This window comes from Eschrichtius robustus, chromosome 5 (genome assembly GCF_028021215.1).
Source record: "Eschrichtius robustus isolate mEscRob2 chromosome 5, mEscRob2.pri, whole genome shotgun sequence".
NCBI classification, from domain to species: Eukaryota; Metazoa; Chordata; class Mammalia; order Artiodactyla; family Eschrichtiidae; genus Eschrichtius; species Eschrichtius robustus.
The window spans coordinates 124,412,276-124,436,839 of NC_090828.1; the positions used below are offsets into that span (position 1 = coordinate 124,412,276).

Consider the following 24,564-nt stretch of genomic DNA (forward strand, 5'->3'; position numbering starts at 1 on the left):
ATCCGCCTGCCAATGCAGGGAACATGGGTTTGAACCCTGGTCCAGGAGGATCCCACATGCCGCGGAGCAACTAAGCCCATGCGCCACAACTACTGAGCCTGCACTCTAGAGCCCACGAGCCACAACTACTGAGCCCACGCACCACATCTATTGAAGCCTGCGTGCTCTAGCACCTGTGCTCTGCAACAAAAGAAGCCACCGCAACGAGAAGCCCACACACCACAACGAAGAGTAGCCCCCGCTCGCCGCAACTAGAGAAAGCCCGCATGCAGCAATGAAGACCCAACTCAGACAAAAAAAATTAAAAAATAGACGATGGCTACACATGGAGTTTTCTGCCCATAGAATGACACAGTGGAGGGGCTGACTATATGGGAAACAAATAAAATCTCTCTGAACCAGTACAGTGAAGTGTGATCACACATCAAACTGTGAACCATCAGTTCAGGGCGAACCAGTTAGAACCTCCCAGATCACTCTCACTGCCCTGTGTTTACTGGAGAGATTCTTCTTCCTGGGTCACCCTCCTCAATCCTCGCAGTTGCTTCAAAACCTAAGTTAGAACATTGGGCAAGACCAAAGTGGGTTGTCACCTATACCCTCAATATAATATTCCCAGCACTTTTCAGCTTCGACTGTGTGTTGAGTCAGATTTATGCTGTCTTTCTCAGGACCAGGTACATAATTTGCTGAGCCCAGGGCAAAATGAAAATACAGTGTTCCTGGTTCAAAAGTGAAGAAATTCAAGATGGTGCCAGCACAGGATTAATCCAAGCGCAGGTCTCTTTTAAGCACTGGGCTCCGTGCAATTGTACAGGCTGGATGTCTGTGGAGTCAACACTCATCCCGTCTTCCAGTCTCCTGTTCCTGGAAAGAAGCCTGTTCACGTAGGGTGCTGGTTTTCATCTCTGAGCTGTTGGACAAATGCACCCAAGCAACTTACATACACCATTCTTTCTCTTGTACTGCCTTGTTGGGGACCCCAGACAATTTTATTGAAGCAAGGAAAAGGCAGCAGAACAAATTTGACGATGTTTTCTGGCTCACATTTTCCATGGAGAGGCACCCTCAGGGTGCCAAGATCTTCCTACATACTCTGGCTCTAAACCAGGGGTTCTTAATGAGGTATGAAAATCAGGATTACTTGAGGTGATTCTTCAAAATATACTTCTCAGGGATTCTAAATCTGTCAACGCAATCCACATAGGGTATTGAAAAGGCTTCTGAGCAAAATATTGGTAAAGAACTACTTGAAAATGATTCCGTTTATTTGTTATTTTTGAGGCATATATGCATATATATCTATACATTCCCCCTACCCCCTTGCTGTTTGTTAGGATCTGTTGAAACTGACAGTTTTATTTTTTTGTCTTTCAGAGTGCTTTAACCTTCACTTTGGCTTACAGATTCTGGGTGGTGATGATTATCCACTTTGACTCAGAGCAGATTTATCTGTGACTGGCTTTAGTGGTGGCCACAAACTAATTATTGCAACCAACCAAGAAAAAAATAAAAGAAACGAGGAAATGCCACAAGTATTGGCAATAGTTACTGCAGCATCTGGCTAATGCGTAAAGAGGTAACAGAACGATGTATCTCAGGGGATCATTCAAAAGGAAAATTACTTAAATTAACTTCTCAGGCAAACCAAATTATGCATTATGCCCCCTCCTGTAATGCTATACAAAGTCAATGTTTGTGAAGAGTAGAACCGGGGGCTATCAATCAAGCCTTTCATAGGAATGGTTGTGTCTGTACCATGGGATTTTTTTTTTTTTCCCTCTTCGCATTTTTGGCTTTTAGATGAATGAAGAATTTTTGCTCAGCAAATTATTAATTACTCCTTCTTGCCTATCGAATTGAGTTCACTGTAGTTATGTAGGAGTCAATGGTATTCAAACTGCAGCTTTTGATGAAGTAATCGGCTGCTTCTGGGGCCTCTTTCAGCTGCCCTGGGCGTGCTTCACATGTAAACGACTGCCAAATGGATTCTTTCGACATTCCAGCCAATTAAAATACATTTAAAGTGCAGCTGGTGGAGAGGCAAGCTGGGCGTTTGTGCAGAGAACTTCAGGGCAGAGAGACAGAAAACAAACTTTGGGGAACCCAGCTCGGGCAGCCCAGCCAGGCATTGCGGGGCAGTGGAGAAAGTCCCTTAAAGGGGCTATCTTTAGCTCCTGTCAGCATCAGAGATGACACTTTGAGCACCACCTTAAAAGACACAAAAGAGGGAAGCATGTTTGTTAGGGTGTCAGTTTTCTCCCCTTGCCTCTTGAAACTCTGTGTTGGCTGGTTGCCCAACGCGGTGCTGCATACACAGAACACGGCGGTGTTTGTTAAACCCGGGCTGGGGAAGCCAGTGATTAAAACTCTTGAAGGAAGATCCGAAAACCCCAGGAACTCTCCTCAATAGCCTTAGAACATTGACCGAATGAAAGAGAAAGCACTGAGTGGGCTAAAGTGAAAACGTTCTCCGTCCCTGTCTGCTATGCCTTTTCGGTAAGGACAGAATTTTCTTTTCTCTCTCTCTCTTTTTTTTTTTTTTTTTCTCTAATGTTTCTGTCGGTGTGGAGGCGAGAGAGAGCTTCCAATATGCTAAGTAAGCGCTCTGCTTCAGACCTCTGATTTGCAGAGTGTAGGGTTTGCCTATGATTTTTCTGGAGGGCTCGAGGGCATTGCAATGTGTAAATAGACACAGGGCATCACCCAGCACGCACGTGGCGTCTGCCAGTGCTTTTCCAGAATTCAGAAGGATACATTTTTCAAGGTTTGCCTCTGCTGCTCTGTCTCTGTGTTTGCTGCCTGCGTCCAAGTGTCCTGAGGTTGATTACAAATACGATAGATTCCTCCTTTGAACCAACAGGTGTGCTGTAACGCTTGTTTCGTTTTTAGTTTTATCATCAATGCTGTCAGGTCCATTCTGCCGCCAGCCCCTCACCTACGCATGCAAAAAGGGTTTTCTTCCTCCTGGGTTAATATTCAATCAGACACAAGCATTCTGTTTTACTCAAGCAAATCCCAAATGTTTGGAAGTGCCTTGCTTTATCTTGACTCTCCCTGGAGAAGCTGCTAACTTGGGAATTTGTTGTGAATCACTCTTGTCTTATACTGGAAGGAGGCAGCTGCAGTCGCTCTATCTCTGTGGTCCTGCAAGCTCGGTAAATACCTAGTTCTGTGGGTTGGACTCCGAGGCCCATCTTAAATTCCTGAATGTTCAGGAAGAGCATGGCTGAGCAGGGGTATTGATTCCTACCCATCGTTTGTGTGTCAATGAAAGACACACAAAGTTCCTGACTGTTTCTGATCTTAGCTTGTCACGGTCAGCCCTTTTTGGCTTCAGATTTGTTCATTGCCAACAAAGAATCTTGTACATTTCACGGTGAAGGATCGCCTTGCAGTGTCCTGAACTCAGTTCAATGCTCTTTATTAATTTTTAATGTGCCAGTAGCTCTGAGGCTTTGCCAAGCTGAGACTTTCCAAAACTCTTTGGGCTACCTACTGCCAAGGTGAATGGTGGTAGGTCCAGAAGGGATATTTTAAGGAAACTTGCAAGAGCAAAGTTTTACCTGTTAAGTTTGTCATGAGTCAACGAAAGAAATCTTAAATAAAAGAGATTTCAGAAAGAGCTGCCTCAGCTATGCCCTCCGTGTGAGAGACCTGCTGTGGGGTTCTGTGTCCTCACACACACGGTCGTCTGTGTTCTGTGTGCAGAGAGGATAAGGCGTTCTACTGTATGGGTGTTGAGGTGGGTTTATGAAGTGGACGCTCTATGAATGGAGACATGTGAACACAGAAGGCCTTCCTGCCCGTGGCAGTGTCTGAGCCCAGAGGCAAACGAGGCTACACATGTGCTGGCTGCTTGTCCAATACAACCATTTCAGACACAGCAAGCGAGCTGGCCATGGACAGTGCCCACAGGAGTCCCTGTGGACAGATATGTAACTTTTTACAGAAGAAAAATGGCGCGGTATACCTCAGAAAATTGGGCCCTGGAGGTGACCTCAGGACTCAGATGACAATGGAAACCTACTTGTGATGGACCAGGTCCTGGAGCATGGAAGACTGTGGCCTCTTGGGGCTGTCGGTTGCTCGCCAGGCTAATGCAAGGTCAGTGGTGTCATCATCATTCCTCGGGGATGCAGGTAAGAGTCAAATGGACCCTGCCTGTAAACGCAAGTCCTGTAAGCAGACACTTCATCTGTCAGGTTGCTGCGAGGAGAGCACTGAATTAGAGAGGAGCTTCAAGGTTCTTTCTGATTTAGAGTCAATGAGGTAAAGACTTTACACACACATAGGCAGTGATGAGAACGGCGCAAGAATGAAGGAAGCCCTCAGTTAAGTGGGTTTTGTTGCCCTTAGAGTCAAGCCCAGTCTCCTTCCTGTGGCCTAGAACAGGGTTGACAAATTAGGCATCACAGGCTAAATCTGATGGCCACCATTTTTTATAAATAAAGTTTTATTGGAATGCTGCCATACCTCTTTGCTGACAGATGGTCCACAGCTGCTTTTGTGCTATCACAGCAGAGTTGAGTAGTTGCAACAGAGACCCTGTGGCTCTGCAAAGCCTGAAATAGTATCTGGCCCTTTACAGAAACAGTGTGAAAGGCTACACATGGGAAACAATGCTTCTGAAACTATCTCACAGATCGGTTTTTTTTTTTTTTTTAATTTCCTGTCTGTTTTGGACTGATAAGTTTATTAAATGTGATTTAAAAAAAAACATTGCTTGAACGTTGTGGTAATACCAGATTGCCACAACATTTCTAAACATTTACACTTAAATTTGGTACTTATCATGGCTCCTCAACAGTTTGCAGACCGGTGCCAGGCCACACTTTGAGAAGCTGTCATCCCTGCTAAATTTTCTAGTCTCGCCTTGTGCCATTTGTCCCAAATCTCCAATCATGCTGCTGTTCTTTCTGAGGATTGGATGCATTAAATTCTTTTCCACATTTGGGCCAGTGCTACTGCTGTTTGCTGGACCTGGAACTTTCTACATCTTCTCTTAGCTCCTTCTTTCCACGAGGGCTCTGCTTTGGTTCACTTCGTCAAGGAGACCTTTTGACCACTCCATCTGAAAAATTGTCCCTCATCTTACATCACTCTTCCTTTATAGCACTTATGACAATCAATGCTTGTGCTGTTTATTTACTTATCTTCCTCTTATTTGTTTTCCTGTATTGGTCTGGATTCAGTAACAATCCATTTCTGCTTGTGCAGAAAGGGATTTCGTATTGGTTTTGGGTGGCATATGAAAACTTGTACGAGTCGGGGAGCAGACAGAGTTTCTGAGACAACGCTCAGAACAGCACAACAGAATTGACCACTCCATCTCTGTCACTATACAAAGCTAGGATTCAGGAAGTTGACGCCACCATTGTTAGCTCCAGGACCACACTACCTCTGCAGTCGTCTCCTCCACCAAAATGAGCATTTCTGTTTCTTGGAACACATGAAGCTAGGGATAGGATACTGGGATCTTTGCTAAAGAGATTGCAGAATACCCTAAACCTCTGGCAGGAACAGCAGAAATATAGCATCTACCTCATGATCTTCACTCTGATTTTCAAATCCCACTGAGTGGAGGGCAGTCTTCTAGGTGAAATCTGAATCACTGTAGAACTTGAGCTATGAGAGGATCAGGGAAATGCCACCTTAGGATTTTTAGTCTTTAATGCTGGAATGGAGTCACCAGAAGCTGCCTCTGTCCCCTGTTGGAATGTAACCTCCATGAGGGTTGGGACCCTGTCTGCTCATCCATCACCCTGCACCCATGCTAAATTAATGCCTGATACGTGTAACATGCCCAGTAAATGTTGATCATAAGAATGCATGCATGAATGAATGAATGACGTGTCCCCTAGAAGTCTGTGATTTATATAGGAGGGTAGCAGGTGGCACACCTGAGGGAGATGCATGAAGATGAGTCAGCCTGGGAAATGTCTCTGGTGGGAGATGGAAGGCTACCCATAAGAGATAGTCTCGCTTTTGAAACATATCTTGTTTTTCAAAGTTGGAACATGTTCATGTATAATAGCTGCAGTTAGTCTGCTCAGGGCTGGGATTATTCTTGTTACCAGCTAATATGTCATTTACTGAGGACTTATTATGAGCCATACGCTACACTAAGTCCTATATATGCATTAGCTCATTTAATCTGCAAAAAATTCCCAATGAAGTAGGCATTATTTCCATTTACAGAGAGGAAACAGAGGCTTTGAATGGAAAAGTGACTTCCCAAGTCACAGAGAGGTAGAGTCAGATTTTATCCCATGACTTCTGAAACTTAAGTTTGTACCCTTTACCTCTAGTTATAACCCTGCATATAATTTATCTTTCTGGTTGTGGTCTCTTCACCTCAGACTCCCCTGTTTTGTTTCCATCCTAGTGGCTGGTTAACCTATTGCATTATCTACTTTGTGCCTTAGCAAGGTAAATCCAGTCATCAGGACTGAGATACCAGTACGGGTCCCTGGTTATCATTGCTGAACATTGCTGAATATCAGCAATGAATCTGTGTGTCTATAGATGTCGATATAAAAGGGGTAGGAGAGAACTACATATACAGTGATTAAGGTATCAAAAATCGCTCTTAAGACAAAAATCCTAGAGGGTAGAATATTTCTAACTGGACAAACTTCCAGCCTCATGGTATATGTCTGATAAAAAAAATTTCAAGTCTTTGTCTTCTGTTTGGTTGAAGTTCTACTTCACATCGTCTTTATTAAACACGTGATGTTTGGTAATAATTGTGCTTGTCATTTGATAACAGACAATAAGTTGAAAATTATTTTTACATTCAAAATATTAAAGGACTCAGAGACACTGCTGAAGGAAGTCACTCTGCCAAGGGGTGGGATATCTAACAAAGATTACTTGACAACAATGTCTATGATGAGATAAACCACTTGAAGGCCTGACCCTAGTGCCTATAAAAATGCTAAGGGGAAAGAGGAATACTTCTGGAATGGTGGAGTAAAGACCTCTGAACATCTGCTCTTCCATAAAAGCAGGGAGAACAGTGACAAAAATCATCAAAATCAACATTTTTCAAAGCTAGGTAATTAAACGTAGGCTTACGACGATCTGAGGATCACTTATTCAGGAAAAAAAACTAACCAAAACAAAAAAAACCCTGAATCTCAGTAAGAACAGTGTGCTTTGTGTCATTTAGCTTGCTCTGTTCCTATTCATCCTTTCGCAGCTCTGAGAAAACCTTAAAAACTAACCGTTTTGCCATCACAGTAGTTGTGATAACAGTACCCTAGTGGCCACTGGAGAGGAAAAGACCTGTTTGGAGCTCTACAGAGAGCCTTATTCCCAGAGAATTGTCGTGATTTGACCTGTCTGGTAGCTGCTTGGGAACTCCCACTTGCAGCTCTTGTCTTTATTTGACCTGATTCAGCACTCAGTCAGTGCATAGAACTTTTCTCCTGGGACACTCGTCAAAAACAGCCATGGCAACTGTTTAACATTGCAGCTGCCTGAGGCAGCAATAAGAGTTGGGGCAAACAGGATGATAATCAAAAATTTCTAAGTAAAAAGCTGGGGAATGAGGTGTCCATTGGGTCTTTGAAATGCTCACATATTCCTGGAAATATAAAAGTCATGCACGTGTGCAGAGGTGTGCACATTCTCAGGAAAGACCTGAGAAATCTTCCATCTCTCACCTATGGCTGACCTTGAGACTCTGCACAAGCAGGGAGTGAAAGTTAAGGAAGAATTGTAAACAGCAGGCAAATTGAAGGTGTGTCCCACTATACACAGAAATCCCCTCAGCAAAGGCTGGAACTTATTGGTTGAGGGCATTATAAAAAAAAAAAAAAAAGTCTGCCCAGCCATTAGCTGGCCACTAAGCTAACCACACATGACAAAGAATACAGACTCTACAGAATAAGCTTAGAAAAGTCACTAACATATAGCAAGAACAATTACAGCAGCAACAACAAGCCATGGTTGGGGGAGAGAGATGATTTCCAGAGTTGCTGAGTTATATTCTTTTAAATGTCCACTTTTCAAAAAAAAAACTATAAGACATGCAAAGAGTCTGGAAAGTATGTTCTATTCACAGGGGGGAAAAGGCAGTCAATAGAAATTATCTTTGAGGAAGCCCAGATATGGGACTTCCTAGACAAAGACTTTAAATCAGTGACCATACATATGTTCAAAGAACTAAAGGAAATCATTTCTAAAGGAACAAAAAAAAATATGAGAACAATATCTCACCAAACAGAGAATATCAATAAAGAGATAAAAATTGTAAAAAGAAACCAAATAGAAATTTTGGAGCTGATAAGTACAATAACTAAAGTAAAATTTCACTACTGGGTTCAACAGCAGGTTTAAGTAGACAGAAGAAAGAATCAGAAAATTTGAAGATAGGTCAAATGAGATTATTCAAACTGGAAACAGGAAGAAAAATTAGCAGAACCTCAGAGACCTGTGGGACACCATCAAATGTACCAACATACACATAATGGGTGTCTGAGAAGGAAAGGAGAGACAGAAAGGGACAGAAAGAATATCTGAAGAAATAATGACTGAAAACTTTCCCTATTTGATGAAATATGGGAATTTACATATCCAAGAATCTCAGTGAATTCCAAGCGGGATAAACTCAGAGGTTCACTCTGAGACATATTATAGTCAAATTGTCAAAAAACAGAGAGAATCTTAAAAGCAGCAAGAGAAAATGCCTTGTTATGTATAAGGGAGTCTCACTTATATTAATAGCCAATTTCTCATAAGAAACTACGGAGGCCACAAAGCAGTGGGATGATATATTCAAAGTACTGAAAGAAAAAGACTGTCAACTGAGAATTCTATATCCAGAAAAATTATTCTTCAAAAATAAGGAGAAATTAAGACATTACCAGATTAAAAACTGAGAGAATTTATCGCTAACAGGACTTTCCTTCCGCAAATTACTAAAGGGAGTCCTTCAGCCTGAAATAAAAGAGAACTAGACAGTAACTTGAATCCACACTCAAAAAGATAAAGCACACTGGTAAAACATAAAAGACAGTTTACACATATTTTTTTTTATAACTCCTATTTTTCCTCCCGCCTGATTTAAAAGACACTTGCAAGCTATAAGCATAAAGCTATGCTGATGAGCTTAAAATATATAAAGATGTAATGTGTATTACAATAAAATGATGAAGGAGAGTAGCTCTATAGGAGCAAATTTTTTTGTGTACTATTGAGACAAACTAGATATTAATTCAAGTAGATTGTTATTTTAGATAATCTAGATGAAAGAGACAAATTCTTAGACACAAAATACTGGAACTGACTCAAAAAAACAAACAGAAAATCTGAGTAGACTTTAATAGGTAAAAAGATTGAATTAGTAACCAACACACTTACCACAAAGAAGAGCCCAGGCCAGATAGCTACATGGTGAATTCTAGCAAACGTTAAAAAGAACAATTACCACTAATTTTTCACAAGCTCTTCCAAAAAATAAAAGAGAAAGAAACACGTTCCAACTCAGTCTATGAGGAGAGTATTATTATCCTGTTACTAAAAAAACAAGAGACAAAAACTACAGCTCAATATGTCTTATGAATATGAACACTATAATTCTCAACAAAATACTAACAAATCAAATTCAATAACATATAAAAAGGATTATACACCATGTCTAAGTGAGATTTATTCCAGGAATGCAAGACTGGTTATGCATATGAAAAAATAATCAATGTAACACAACAACATACTAATAGAATAAAGGACAAAAACTATGTGATAGTTGTATAAAATAGATGTATAAAAAGTACTTGACAATATCCAATACATTTTAATGATAAAAACTCTCAACAAACTAGGAATAGAACTGCCTCTACTTGATAAAGGGCATCTACAAAAAACTTAAAGCTGACATTATACCTAACAGTGAAAGACCTTTTCCCCTAAAATCAAGAAAAAGATAAGAGGTCTCCTCTCATTATTTCTGTTCATATCATACTATAGTTCTAGTCAGAGCAATTAGACAAGAAAAAGAAATCAAAGGCACCCAGATTGAAATGAAGAAGTAAAACTATATTTGCTGGTGACATGATTTTGTATATAGAAAATCCTAAAGACTCCATTATAAAATAGAATTAATAAATGAATTCAGCAATGTTACAGGATACAAGATCAATATACAAAAATCAATTGTATGTCTGTACAATAGCAATAAACAATTTGAAAATGAAATTAAGAAAGGCAATTCAACTTATGATAGCATCAAAAAGAAAATATTCAGAAAGAAATTTAACAAAAGAAGTGCAAGACCTGTACACGGAAAACTACTAAGTATTGCAGAATGAAATTAAAGAAGATCAAAATAAATGAAAAGATATCCCATGTTCATGTCTTGAAAGACAATATTTTTTTAGATGGCAATACTCCCCATATTGATCTAGAGATTCAAAACAGTTGTTACCCAAATCCAAGATGCCTTTACTTTTTCTTTCAGAAGTTGACAAGCTGATAGTAAGGTTTATATGGAAATGAAAGTGAACAAGAAAGCCAAAACAATCTTAAAAAAGAACAAAGTTGTAACTCACAGTTCTTGATTTCAAAAGTTATTGCAAAGCAACAGTACTAGAAAAAAGTGTGTTACTAGTATAAGACTAGACATATAGATTAATGGAATTAAATTGAAAGTTCAGAAATAAACCCTTACATTTTTGGTCAATTGATTTTTGACAAGGGTGCCAAGATAATTCAATGGGGAGAAATAATAGTCTTTTCAACAAATGGTGCTGGGTAAGGTGGATATACACATGTAAAAGAATAAAGTTGGAACTCTACCTCACAACTAATGCAAATATTAATTCAAAATGAATCACAGACCTAAATGTAAGAGCTAAGACTATAAAACTCTTAGGAGAAAACACAGGAGTAAATCTTCATGATTCTGGATTAGGTAAATGTTCCTCAGATATGACACCAAAAGCAAAAGAGACAAGAGAAAAATAAAGACTTCATCCAAATTAAAAGTTTTGTATTTCAAAGGACACCATTGAGAAAGTGAAAAGAAAGCCCACACAATGAAAGAAAAAATTTGCAAATCATATATCTGATAAGGAACTTGTATTCCACACAATAACATATTATTCAACTAGAATATGTAAAGAACTCTTACTGTCAACCATAAGAAGACAAATAATTTGTTTAAAAAATGGGGGAAAAAATTCAAAGTCATTTCTTCTAACAAGATATACAAATGGCCATGAAAAGCACATGAAAATATGCTCAACATCATTAGTCACTGGGAAAATGCAAATCAAAAGAAAGTGAAATACCATTTTGCCCCTATTGGGATGGCTATAATGAGAAAGATGAACAATAACAAATGCTGACAAAGATGTAGAGAAATAAGAACTCTCATATATTGCTGGTAGGAATGAAAAGTGGTACAGTCATTTTAGAAAAGATTTGGCAATTCCTCAAAATGCTAAACATACAGTTCCCATATGATTTAGCAATTCCTCTCCTAGTTATACTGTATACCTGAGAACCTTGAACGTATGTCCACACAAAAACTTGTACACAAATGATCTTAGCAGCATTATGCATAATTACCAAAAAGTAGAAAGAACCCAAATGTCTGTTAACTGATAAACAAAATGTGGTATATATATATATATATATATATATATATATATATATATATATATATATATATATATATATATATACACATACACAATGGAATAGTATCAAGCCATATAAAGGAATTAAATACTGATGTATGCTACAATATGGATGACCCTTGAAAACATTATGCTAAATGAAAGAAGACAGACACAAAAGGCCACGTGCTGTATGATTCCTTTTATATGAAATGTTCAAAATCGACAAATCTATAGAGACAGAAAGTAGATTAGTGGTTGTTAGGGGCTAGGAAAAAGGGAGATTGGAGAGTGGTAATTGGCATGGTGTTTCTTTTGGGGATAATAAAATGTTCTGGAATTAGATATTGGTGACGGTTGCACATCTCTATGAATATACTAAAAATGCAATTGTGCTCTTTAAAAAAAGATAATTTTATTGTATAGTACTATATCTCAATAAATATGTTATTTTTTAAAAATACCAAGGGGAGAAACCAGAGTAATTGGACACCTCAGAGTCGGATCCACCTTACCAATTTTTGAGCATGAGGGAAGAGTGCAAATAGAGGTCCACATGTCAGAAGTTAACTATTTTAAAATTATGAATCAAGCAAACACTAACTTAAATATGTTCTATTCTCCCACTTTGACAAATATACCTTTGTCCAAAAACAACTTTGTACTGTTGGCTATGGGAAATCAGTAAGAGCTTTAAGAAGAACAGTAATGTGATTATATGTTATCATTTCGGAAACAGCCTGTTGGCAGTCCTGTCCGCGTGTGAGTAGAAGAGAGTCTGGGGATTGCAGTTGCTGAACTAAAGCGGCGGTCGTACCAGGAACCGGGAAGGACTCAATCCAGTGTCATAGCTACGGAGAGTGTGTGACAGATACAACGGAGATTCTAAAAGCTGGATTGGCAGAAATGGATGTGGAAGGGAAAGGAGGGAGGAGAGAAAAGAGAAAGAGAGGCCAGCTGACCTTTAGAGCTTCAGTGACTCGGGCTGGTGATGTTAAAGAGGAAAAAGACGAAACAGGTTTTGATGGGAGTGGAGGAGTCTTGCAAGCTGGGCTTTGGGTACGTGAGGCTGGGCTCTCTGTGGGACTTCAGGTGGAAACGGCCAATTAGCATTTAGAAGCACGTGTCTGTAAGCTTAGAAATGAGGCTTGAGTTAATAAAATGATTTAGAAGTCATCAAAGTTGTCAAAAATCTCAGGAAGGACTAAGATTTCATAAGAGTAAGAATCAAATGGAAAGAGACACAGCAGAGCAGTACCATTAATAATCAGAGTCTGAAATGTTTACTAAAAACAAATGACAAATATAACACCATTGGCAGGAACTTTCATGTTGTATAGCAGAATCTCAATCACGTGGCAAGCTTGGTGCTGTGGATTAGAAAATGGTGATTATGATTTGATCCATAACTAGTAGCAGTTGGGAAGGACAACCAAAATCAGTTGAATCATATATGGAAAAACATATAACTGAACTTTTAATTTACATATAACAGAGCTTTGATATAAAAAATATATAACTAAAAATACATGTATAACTGGCTGCGGTTTGTTAGGATAGTTTTTGTGTGATCACCTGTGCTTGAAAGAAGACAAACAGGCTGTTAATTGCCTTAACTGGATGATGATGTTGGTCTTTAATGTTATTACAGGATTTTTAAACCTTGAAGTTACTTCAGAACCGTTAATTAGACATTTCTTATCCGCTCTCTGCACCGGACAGTACTGTGCTGTCTGTATTCTTGATGCCACTGCCATTCCTCCTCATGCTGTAACTTATGACAGGCTGTGTGATTGCAGTTCATCGGGAAAAGCCCTTAGAACCAAGGACCGGCTTAGTTTTTGTTTATTGAAATAGCATTGATTTGAGTTTGGTGTTGCAAGGTTTTTTTTGTTTGTTTATTTACTGAATGAGTAAAATTTGCATGTTTTCAGTGGCTTAAGCTGTTGTCTGAAACACCCTTCTGTACTACTTTGTACTACTTTGTACTACTTTGATTGTCAAAACCCAGGGCTGTGACTACTTCTTGTCATCCAGGCCTAGTCTCAGGAGTTACTGTTTTCAGATCATCACCAGGAAATGGCCCAGCATTTGGGCGGTACTCTTGTTTCCTTGGTTTCACTGGAATTTAGCATTTCTAAGAGAAGCAGATATTTGCACAATCAGTATCAATAAGTGGACTTAGTTGGTGGAATATGAGAAGGTAAGAAGTTAAATGTATTAATCAGGTTTTTAATCTTAAATTAGCAGCAGTCATTCATTTTCAATGAATCATGAAGGAGCTAGTTTTGGGGAAAACTTTAAAGGGGATAAAGATTGCATGCCTCTCCATTTCTGTTCTACCAAAATTTTCAGATCCTCCTCTTCTGTCCTGGCTTCCAGAAATACCATAGCAGGATTGACTGTCTCCTCACTCTGTGACTTGTATGCCATGCTCTTTTATGTCTTTATCTCTCTGCATCCTGTTTTATTACTCTGATTGGATATAAAATGGGTTGCTATGAGGTAGGCTAGCTCATAATCTGATAGTGGAAGTGTAAATTGGTGTGGCTTTTATGGAAAGCATTTTAGCAATATTTGTTAGAGTCTTTTAATCAATTCTATTTTACCTTAATCTATTCTGTTTTAATTTAATCTGTTCAAAGGAGATAATGTGTGATACATACAAATATCTGCTTACAAAACTATTCATTACTATATTAATACTAAAATGAAGAAAACAACTACGCATCAATAGAATCGTCAAATAAATTACGGACTAGTGAGAGCTCTTATAAATCAATAAGAAAAAGATTACTATCCCAATAGAAAATGGTTAAAGGAAATGAAATGCAGTTTTCCAAGGAGAAGTATAAATCACCAAGAAGCATTTGAACAGATGTTCAGTCTCATTAGAAATTAACAGGATACAAATGAAAATAATGAGATATTATTACATTACCTATTATTAGCAACAATTAAACCATCCTCATTGATGAAGAGGTAGAAATCAGGCATTCTCATTTATCTCGGTGGGAATGTAATTAGGACGAATTTGGGGGAGGAGCGATTTGGGTGGGAGAGAGCATAATTTTGACTCAGCAATGCACTGCTAAAAATGTTATCTTAAATAATCACTAAGTCTACAAAGATTATGTACAGGATATTTATTATACTAACACTTAGGCTAGTGAAAACTGAATAATCCAAAGTCCATTGGTAGGTGATTGTTAAATAAATTGAAGTACAACCACACAATGCAACACCATGCAGCCATTAAATACTGATATAGATCTGGTAGATAGGAATGATGCCTATGATATAGTAAGTGGAAAATGTAGGCTAAAAATAAGTGTGTATTATAAACTCATTTTTTAAAAATATGTCTTTATCCACATGTATGTGTCTGCATACAAACAAAAGTTTGAAAGCACTTCCACTAAAATGAGAAGATAATTTTTACTTTATTGTACATTTTTGTATTGCTGTATTTGGTTTTAATTCACATATATTAATACCATAATCAGTAAAATGCAGCTTCACCATTGTAATCAAAGAAGTAAAATGTTACAACCATAAGATGAAATATTGTATAGAAATTTAAAACAGGAATTTTGAAAAATAGTCAACTAAATGATGCTAAATAAAAAATAATTACAGAGAGAAAAGACTGGAAGGAAATGCATCAAATGTTAACAGTGTTATCTATAATAAATATTTACAAGAATTAAAGCCATAACCAAATTATTTGTAATAAATATCTATTAATTTCATATTCAGAAAAAATGTTTAAAAACAATTTAAAAGAGTTATTTGTATTGTGACCAAGTTCTCTGTAGTCCCTCTTTTTTTTAGGTGCCACACATCAGAATTCCATAGTTATACCTACACTCACATAAAAAAGTAAATGTTGTACATAACAGATGTGTATCATAAGCCAGTTAAAAAATTCTTGTATTCGGAAGCTTCTATAATAGTGAACACTGTAGACACTGGGGCAGACAGATTTTTAGTTTTTGGGTCTTCTGGAGAATTAGGGAGAAGGGTCATATACACACGAAACACTTCTGCATATTTAGTAGACAATCCACAGAGTTGGGTAAATGGTAAAAACAAATTAGGAAGCACATTATTATACTATTTACTATTTCAGATAGAGAGTTTGGAAAATTGGGTAAGATGTATTTTTCGCCAACCCATCCAAAGTACTTTAATAATTAATCCCCCATGCCCTGCCAAATTATCTTAAATTGATTTACTCCTATGAACTTTCTTTAGTGTTGTTACCTTCTTAGAACATCTTTCACAACAGTCCTGTGAGGCAGGCAGGGCAAATATTTACAGTTCACTGCTAAGAAATGAGCTTCAGAGAGGTTAAAAGCATTGCTCAAGAGAAGTGAGGAGCTGGGATCTGAACCCACATTTTTCTGATGATACAAGTTAATTCCAGTTATTACTGGGACTTGAGTCTGGGTTTACTGACTCCAAATCCAGTTATACCATACCATTCTATTCTTCTCCCGGAAGTTTAAGATGCCTAGGATTGAATCCTGATCTGTCTTCTAACAAGGCACCAGTGAGCAAAAGGAAAGGAGAGTTCCAGGTAGAGGAATGATTGTGGTAAGGCATATGCAAAAGGAAGAGGCTTGGAGGTGGGAGGGAGGTGGGTAGAGCCTCAGACCCAATGCCTTCAAAGGCTATACAGGTGATATAAATAATGGAAGCCTGCCAGGAGTAAGAAATACAAAATCATGGATCTCATTGTGGTAGAGATGGCAGGCATGCATGAGGAAGTGGGTGAATCGGAGAGCATGTCCTGTGAATGGCTGAAGGACGTAGTTGTTACACAGCACCAGCAATTGTCACCAAAAAGGAGCTAGCTCTGTATTTTAATTTTTCTTAATTATTTAAAAGCTGGAAATCTGATTTTTAGGTAAAATCTTCCCATTTTTAAATGCTAGCATTAATTTAAAAATAACATTCTGTAGGCCAACTAAAATATATCTGAAGGCCATCAAAGCCCCTCAAGTTGCTGATTTGTGATGTCTGGGACATTTTCTGTCTATGGGTTTACTAGACTTCTGACTGATCAAATTCAGTTCCATTTCTTTGATGTCTTAATTACGCCACTGTGATTCTTGACATTTGTCCTTTAGGAAAATGTCCATTTAGGAAAATATCCTGTTTTCATCTTCTTCACACCCACTTAAACCAGCCACCGCTACCTTGGTTCTTTCTCAGCTTCCATCTAAGAGACTGGAAAAGGAGGTTCTTCCTGAAAGGATTTCCCCATTGTATCCCCAGAATAGTCTATGTAAACACCACTCGCTGTATGTGAGTGCCAAGGAATGACCCTCAGGGCTTGGGAAAGATGTGCTTTAATTAAGTTACACTTCTGACTTTAATTATTGTCTAGACTACAACTTTTTGCAAGATAGTAAATGTATGGGTGGCGGCTTGATGATACAAATCGCTCAGGTTTTCTTCTTCTAGGAAAAATCCAACCAAGAGGGGCCAAGGAAAGTTCAGAAGATGTATGAGCAATGGTACAAATTGCCATGTTAAATTCTGCAGACCGGATTAAACATTTGACTACAGGCTTGACCTGAAATTGGCAAAGACGAATGTCCTCCTAATCCCATGGGAAGCCACACAACAAAGGCAAAATATACACACATCTGACTCTCTCTCTTTCACACACACACACCTTTTAGTCCAGTGAACATTCTGATACATCTTTGGGGCTATCTTCACTTTGGAGATAACCATCTTGGGGCAATTTATAACATTTAAGTATGTAAGGTTTTTCTATTTATAGTGTGTTTTAAATAATGATTCTTTGTAGAACATTTGGAAAATACCACAAAGCATACGGCAGAGGGTAAAAAAATTGCGTATAATCCCTTCATCACCCAGAGACACTCACTCTTATAATTCTGGCATGTGCTCCTCTAACCTTTTTGCTATACTTGTATGAAAAACAGACAAACAAATGAGCAAGGACAACAACAACAACAAAAACCCAAAAGCAAATAAACTTGACTTTATATGAAGAATTTGAATATCAAGAAATAGATTTTTGTGGTAAATTCATTCAAGATAAGTAAGCAATGAGAAAAAAATTCTGAGAGGTGAGGCTACAGAAAGTCAGAATCCAACCCCTAAGAGGAGACAGTGCTTCCTCAGGAACATGTTTTGACTGAAGGGATAAAGGCCAAGGAGGACAGAACTGTCTGGGCCATTGGATACAGTCAGGACAGGCGAGACACATATGAACACAACTTACAGCTCCTGATAGGAATATAGAGGATTCTTACAAAAGAACACATCAGGTTAATGGCTTTGGGTAGGAGGAATTCTTATCCTAATCTAGCCTGAAGCATCTTCCATTAGTCACTCTATTTAAAGTACTTTCTGCCTAATCAGTCAATCATCATAAATATTGTAAAAGCAACAAAATCTACAACATTTTGAACACTTACTGCATGTATATTTGTATGCAAAGTTTCGATGTGTACATTTTGTATATGTACTCTATTATGCATACACTGTGTCATTTAATTTTTTGGTAACTTCACTGAGATATTCACATACCACTAAAAGTGTATAACTTAGTGGTTTTTAGTATATTCACAGATTTTGCAACCATCACCATTATATAATTTTTAAAATTTATTTTATTGAAGTATAGTTGATTTACAATGATGTGTTAGTTTCTGGGGCACAGCAAAGTGATTCAGATATATATATATTATATACGTATATATATATGTATATAATATATATATATATTCTTTTCCATTATGTTTTATCACAGGATACTGAACATAGTTTCCTGTGCCATGCAGTAGGACCTTGTTGTTTATGCATTCTATATATAATAGTTTGCATCTTCTAACCCCAAACTGCCAATCCATCCTTCCCCTCACCCCCAAAAGGAACCATCTACCTATTAGCAGTCACTCTTATTCACCCCAAACAAATCCAGTATATTCTTGTATTGGACCCTTGTCTGATGTATGATTTGCACATAGATTCACCCATTCTATGGCTTGTCTTTTCATTTTTTTGATGATATATTTTGATCCACAAAGTTTTTAATTTTGATGAAATCTAATGTATCTGTTTCTTTTTCTTTTGCTTATGCTTTTCTTTGTTATTTCTGAAAATCCATTGCTTAATCCAAGGTCATGAAGATTTACTTCCATGTTTCTTCTAAGAGTTTTATAGTTGTAGCTCTTACCTTTCGGTCTGTGATCCATTTTGAAGTAATCTTTGTATATGCTATGAGGTAGGTAGGAGTCAACTTCATTCTTTTACAAGTGGATATCCAATTGTTTCAGCACCACTTACTGAAAAGACTATTATTTCCCAATTTAATGTCTCAGTTAATTTTCACAATAGTCCAGGGAAGTAGGAATTATTGCCCGTGTTTACAAATGAGGAGACTGAGGCTCAGGATGGTTAAGTGACTTGCCTGAGGCCCTGAAGAATTCCAAGTAAGAGGTAGAATTTAGCTGGACTCCAAAGGCAGGGTTCTTTCAACGATACCAAGATGGGCATCTACTTCACACCAGGTAGTGGTAAAAGAAACACATACACAAAAGAATACTCATCGTTTGATGCCTTTAAATTTCTTTCAATGAAGTATACTCTTCCTGAGGAGTCATGGGTGTCGAGAGCTCCAGGACTAGGAAAGATGAATAAGCACAGTTCTTATTTTCAAAAGCTAATAATAATACAGTAGAAACAAGGAGATTCCCTATAAGTAGGATGGCCATAGAAGTCAGTAGTTTTGGTCACAACAAGAGAAACCAGCTTACAGAGCCACAATCAGAGTCAGCAGGAGCCTGGACAACCAACAAACAGAATGGAACTGAGACAAGCCCAGTGGCTCAGAAGCAGGAAGCCAGGGACTGTCTTGGGCAAAGGCATAAGGCCAGGGCATCACCGCCATTGAGGAACCGCACTGTAGACGCTGTGAGTGAACCTCTGCATCTCCACGTCTTTGCATCAATAGGTCTAGATCCAGAAACAGGTGGGGGCATCAGTCTGGCTGGTTGAGCCTGAGATGTGTGGTCCTGCTCTGTGGGCAGGAGGCGAAGGGGCACTCCATCCAGTCCTTGGCACACACGGTGAGGCATCCTTCAAAATAACGGGGAGGGAGGGAATGCTGGAAATGCCCTCTCCCAGGACAGCGGAGAAACCACTCTTCCCCCTGCTATTCCAATTGTTTTCTTTGTATCAGTGAACCACAGAGCCAAACAGTCTCTCTTAGTTTTAGTCCTCTCCATATCTCACATGACCCGTTTTCTAATGAGAATATAATTTCCCAGTGGTGACGAACCACTGGTATTTTACATGCCACTACTTTGCATCTCTCATTGCACATTAAACACAGGCTCACAGGACGTATTTTCAAATGCTTGATGATTCCTAGGATACCCCAGGGACCACAATCCATTCTCCAAAACCCACATGTGGATTCTGCATAGCCAGTTTCTAATCTTAAGTCTGATTTTCCTTCCTGCCCCCAAATGATCCTAAGGACCCTACCTCTACCGTTGGTTGAGGATGCACATTTGGATGGGCTCTGTTAGGGGGGATTCTGGGCCAAGTCATAGCTTTCACCTAGCACAAACATTTCTATTAATATTGCCTTTGTTTTGAACGTTCCAACTCTTTAAGGTAGCTCTTTTTAGGGCTTCTTTTATCCGCCAAAATTCGGTGGAGTTTTGGGTTCTTTCCCTTGTTTATCATCAGGGGCCAGAACTGGTTGTCTTCTATGCTTTACTAACCCCCAGGGAGGTGAATGGAATCCCCCGAATAGCTGAGCTCTGACTCAGAGCTTTGAGGACCTTCTCCCTCGGCGTCTCCTCACTCCCTTCATCACTTTCCGCAATTTACAAAGCCCCGAGGTTGTGTGATCCACTCACCATAAAAATATCTGTGGCCGTATGGCGAAGTAACATCAGGTTCTTATTTTAATCATACACATTCAGGGTGAAGGCTGCTAGACAATGTGAAAAGCATTAATTTGTTGTTGTGTCATGTCCTGCTATAGTTTTTCTTGTCCTTGGAACTGCAGGCTGTAATGTCTCTTGACTTTTTTGAGAAAGTAGATGCCTCGTATTAGTCTTTGGAAATAGCATGCAGTTTTCCTAAGAGATAGAAGGACAGAAGGCCAAGGTTAGGAAAGATGAATAAGTGCAGTCATTAATTGTAAAAAGTTCACCAAGGTTGCATGCTAATAGAATATTTTCATCTTGGGCAGCAATGATTACCCCTGATTGAGTGAAAACAGGTTAATGGGATCCAATGGTTTGGACTATCAACATTGTTCATTAGTGGCTGGATCATATGTGTAGCCAGCCACCTCCCCTCTTCCCCTAGAATATACACCCTTGACCGGCAGTCGAATCGTCAGTCTTGTTCTCAGATACTGAGGGGCCTGCAGAAGGTGGGGGAGGGGAAGCTGGTCAGGATACACAAAGAGGTGTGTTGTGTTGATGTCACAGGGACACAAAGTTGTTTTGTGTTGGTGGTGGTGGTGATGGGAGAATTGCATGGGGAAAAACAACTCTTGTTTATTAGGATTTGAATCTAAGGAGAAATAAATGACATCTCCAGTTGTGAAGCTCTAAGTAAAATCCTGAGTCCAGACTGATGGAGAGAATCCCGCACTTGATAACTTTTATTTTAGTTTGGACTTGGATTATTGGTAATTCTTTACTCCATTAAGACAAGAGCCTTTCCAATACCATGTCTGCCTAGAAAGAAATAGAATTCTGAAGCAGGAGAGTTGTGAGGAGGGGTGGAGGGGGTGGAAGTTTATTGTTTCCCAGGACTATTTTAGGTTTGTCTCTCCTGTCCTGGAGGTTACATTCCAGACCTCATGTACCAGGCAACTGTCCCCATTTCATTTTTCATCTGCTATAAGAATCCTGATGATAGGATCCCATTAATGCTTACTTATTGAGCACCTACTGTGTGCCAGACCCTATTCTAACAACAAACCATGACAATAGCTACTGTATTAGTATTTACCATGTGTCAAGGGCTTTGTGTATCTTACCTCACTTCCTTCCTCAAAAGATGGTTATTTTGCAGATGGGCAATTGAGGCTCAAGTGAAGTTGAATTACTTGTCCAAGGTCAAATAGCTAATGGGTGGTAGAGTCAATATTTGAACTCAGGTCTGTTTGACTATAGAAACCACAGGCATTTCATTGACTAACTTTTAATAAGCTCCTTTGTCCTACTTTTGAGGTGGACATTGCATTTGAATAGGGGGAGGGAGATACATTAAAACCTTTGAAAACCTACAAGGATAAATGCCTAACAACAAATCTGCCAGAGTGGAGGAGATTCAGCTGCTGAGGGACCCTCTGTGGATGCTATAATCGCAGAGCTGAGATTAATACTTCTGGTTACCAAGCTTTGTCCTCTATGGCCCCATCCCTCTAGCCTTGAATGCACAGGCAGATCCTCTCCCACCTCTTCTGGCTCCCTGTACCTCAACTGAGCAATAGAACCATGTTGTCTCACGGGTGGAATCTCTGAATTCCTGCTGCCAACATCTATCACTACTGAATTTCAGCAGCTGCTCCTGATTTGGGTAGCTGCAATTCTCCCTGTTAACACCACTGTTGGTGTTACCCACTACTTTTAAGGATGACACTTAAAGCCCTTTCTGAGGCCTTTTGGGATCAAGTTCCTGGGGTTTTGGGGAAGGGAGGGCAAGGTAGGGAAGGCCATATCCTGAGACTCTGGACTGGTGAGACACCCCACTAAGACCAGCTCCTGAATCCATCTCAGACCAGCTCCTGAGTCCATCTCAGACCTGTGCTGGATTTTGGTGTGAGTCCAAGGTCAAGTTGATGGGTCGGTAGTAGGGTGGAAAGTTCTACCTCTCCTAACTTTATGGGGCTCTGTTCTCTCTTGACATCCACATTGTTCCCAGGTCTTTGACTAGTGTTTTCATTGTAAGGTAAGACCATATTAGAAAAGAGAAACTAAACCAGAAATGAATTCTCAATATGGGCATAATGGCTTATATTAATTAAATATAATTGCACCTCTAGAAAAAAATGTGTTCCTCATGCTTACCTTGATTGACTACACCAGGACATTAAAACTAGGTGTTTGTGTGGAAACTGGCAGAACAGAAAAAGTCAATAATTTTACAGTAGAGTGGAATCACCTGTACGATGTCGAAGACATCACTGCATTTGGGAGAATATTTCTTCACAAGGTTGCCATGATCTCCCTATAGCTGTAGGAGTAAATAATTTCCTTTTATTTCCTCATTTATAAATGTCAGAGTTGAGCCCAAAGAAAGAGCTAAATGATTGAGTGAATGGTGGTCAATGTTTGCCTACAGTTAAAGCTCTCGGGTGAATGCAGCTTTGGTTGCGTTGGAGTGGTAACTCGAGTTGCCAAGCCTCATGCTTCTGCTATGTGACGCATGAGGCTGCCCCAAGACCCCAGTTGAAGGTTACGGCACTTCCAAGGTATTGAAAAGAGCCTAATTAGGAAACTCTGTGATGGTAAAGAAGATGGAAAATATGGCAGGTGTTTCCTTTACCAATCTCATTGATAAAACTACTCATGGCAACTCGGCACCACCGAGGCACTCATTATTCATTTAGAAACTATTCAGAACCTACTATGTGGCTGATATTGTGCTAGGCACTGGCATGATTTTAAATATGAACTAATCATTGTCTTCAAAAATGTACAATCAGTGGGACATTAGGAAAGACAAGACATGAGCCACATTGACCTAGAATCTGCAGAAGGGGAGATGTTTAGGGAGAGCCAAAGGGATGGACATGGAGCCTTTAGTGGCACAGGCAGGAAATCATTGCTCCTGATGCAGGACTGGGAAGAGGTTGGGATGGGTGCCACTCTTCATCTCAGTCATCTTGGTCATCCTGAGTCTAGAGATGTGAGGAATTTTTAAACTTGCATATGACATAGCAAAAAGAGTGCCAGACCCAAAGACCAGAGAACTTTACGTCTAGTCACCAACAGAACCATGACAATCACCCCTCCACCAACAGTTACCTTGGAAAAACGATCAGAACACTTTGGGTCTTAGTCATTTGGTCAGTAAAATGGTAATAATAATAGGTGCTTCTCTAAAGTAGAGGGCCGGACTGCCTGATCTCGTTAATTTTCTTTTAGTTCTCAAGTCTGTGATCTTATGACTTCTGCTTTTCTCAGTAGATAAAGGCAACACAAAGGCTGATTTTTGCAGAGGTGTGTTATTTGCTTGACCAAACACAATACCTGCCCCTGAACATTTGGACAACAGCTAACTGACCTCTAGGATCTGGTCCTAGATGTTGCCGAGTTTATTTGCACCAAGTCTAAAATTGTTTGTAGCTTTAAGAGCAAGATGATTTGTAGAAATTTCTGCCCACTATTTAACCATCTGAATTTATTGATGTATTAAAGGTAATTTACCACAGCGTTATCCTTAAAGGACTTTTTAAAGTCAAACACTTCTAAAAATGTGTTTGATAAATGAGATAGATTCATGTTTGTTTATGAAAAATTCTCTGGTTTGTCCCATAAAAGTAACAGTGGGTGAACAAGTATCTAATGAGTGCCCACTATGTATAAAGAACTAAACTAGGCTTTATTGTACAGGAGCAAAAGAGTAGAAAGCATTCTTTTTTTTTGTTTTTAAGAACTGTACCATTTATTTGAAATGAGGCATGCATCTGAGAACAATTATAGAGCAGCTTAGCAATACATTCTTTAATATGCTTTGAATCGAAGGCACCCGTTCCAATTGTTGGCAGAGGAAAGGAAAGAATAGAGACGGAAAGATTCCATGAGTTTTGAGTCTTGAAGGAGCTGATAAAATGTTTTCCCAAGGCAGGCTCTAATATTAAAATTCATTTAACAGCCTTCAAACCAGAGTTGGACACAGGTGGCAGCCAGAAGAC

The 24,564-nt window shown here is 39.1% G+C and overlaps 1 protein-coding gene across 5 annotated transcripts in view; it reads left to right on the forward strand.

The window, feature by feature from the left end:
- Positions 1-2,089: 2,089 nt before the first annotated feature.
- The window catches only part of NCKAP5 (NCK associated protein 5), a 1,051,318-nt gene continuing 1,028,843 nt past the window's right edge, over positions 2,090-24,564 (forward strand). For all 5 annotated transcript variants that reach the window (XR_011074154.1, XR_011074153.1, XM_068545242.1 and 2 more), the window contains exon 1: positions 2,090-2,499. The gene's annotated coding sequence lies outside the window, so the exon portion shown is untranslated. The remainder of the gene's footprint in view (positions 2,500-24,564) is intronic.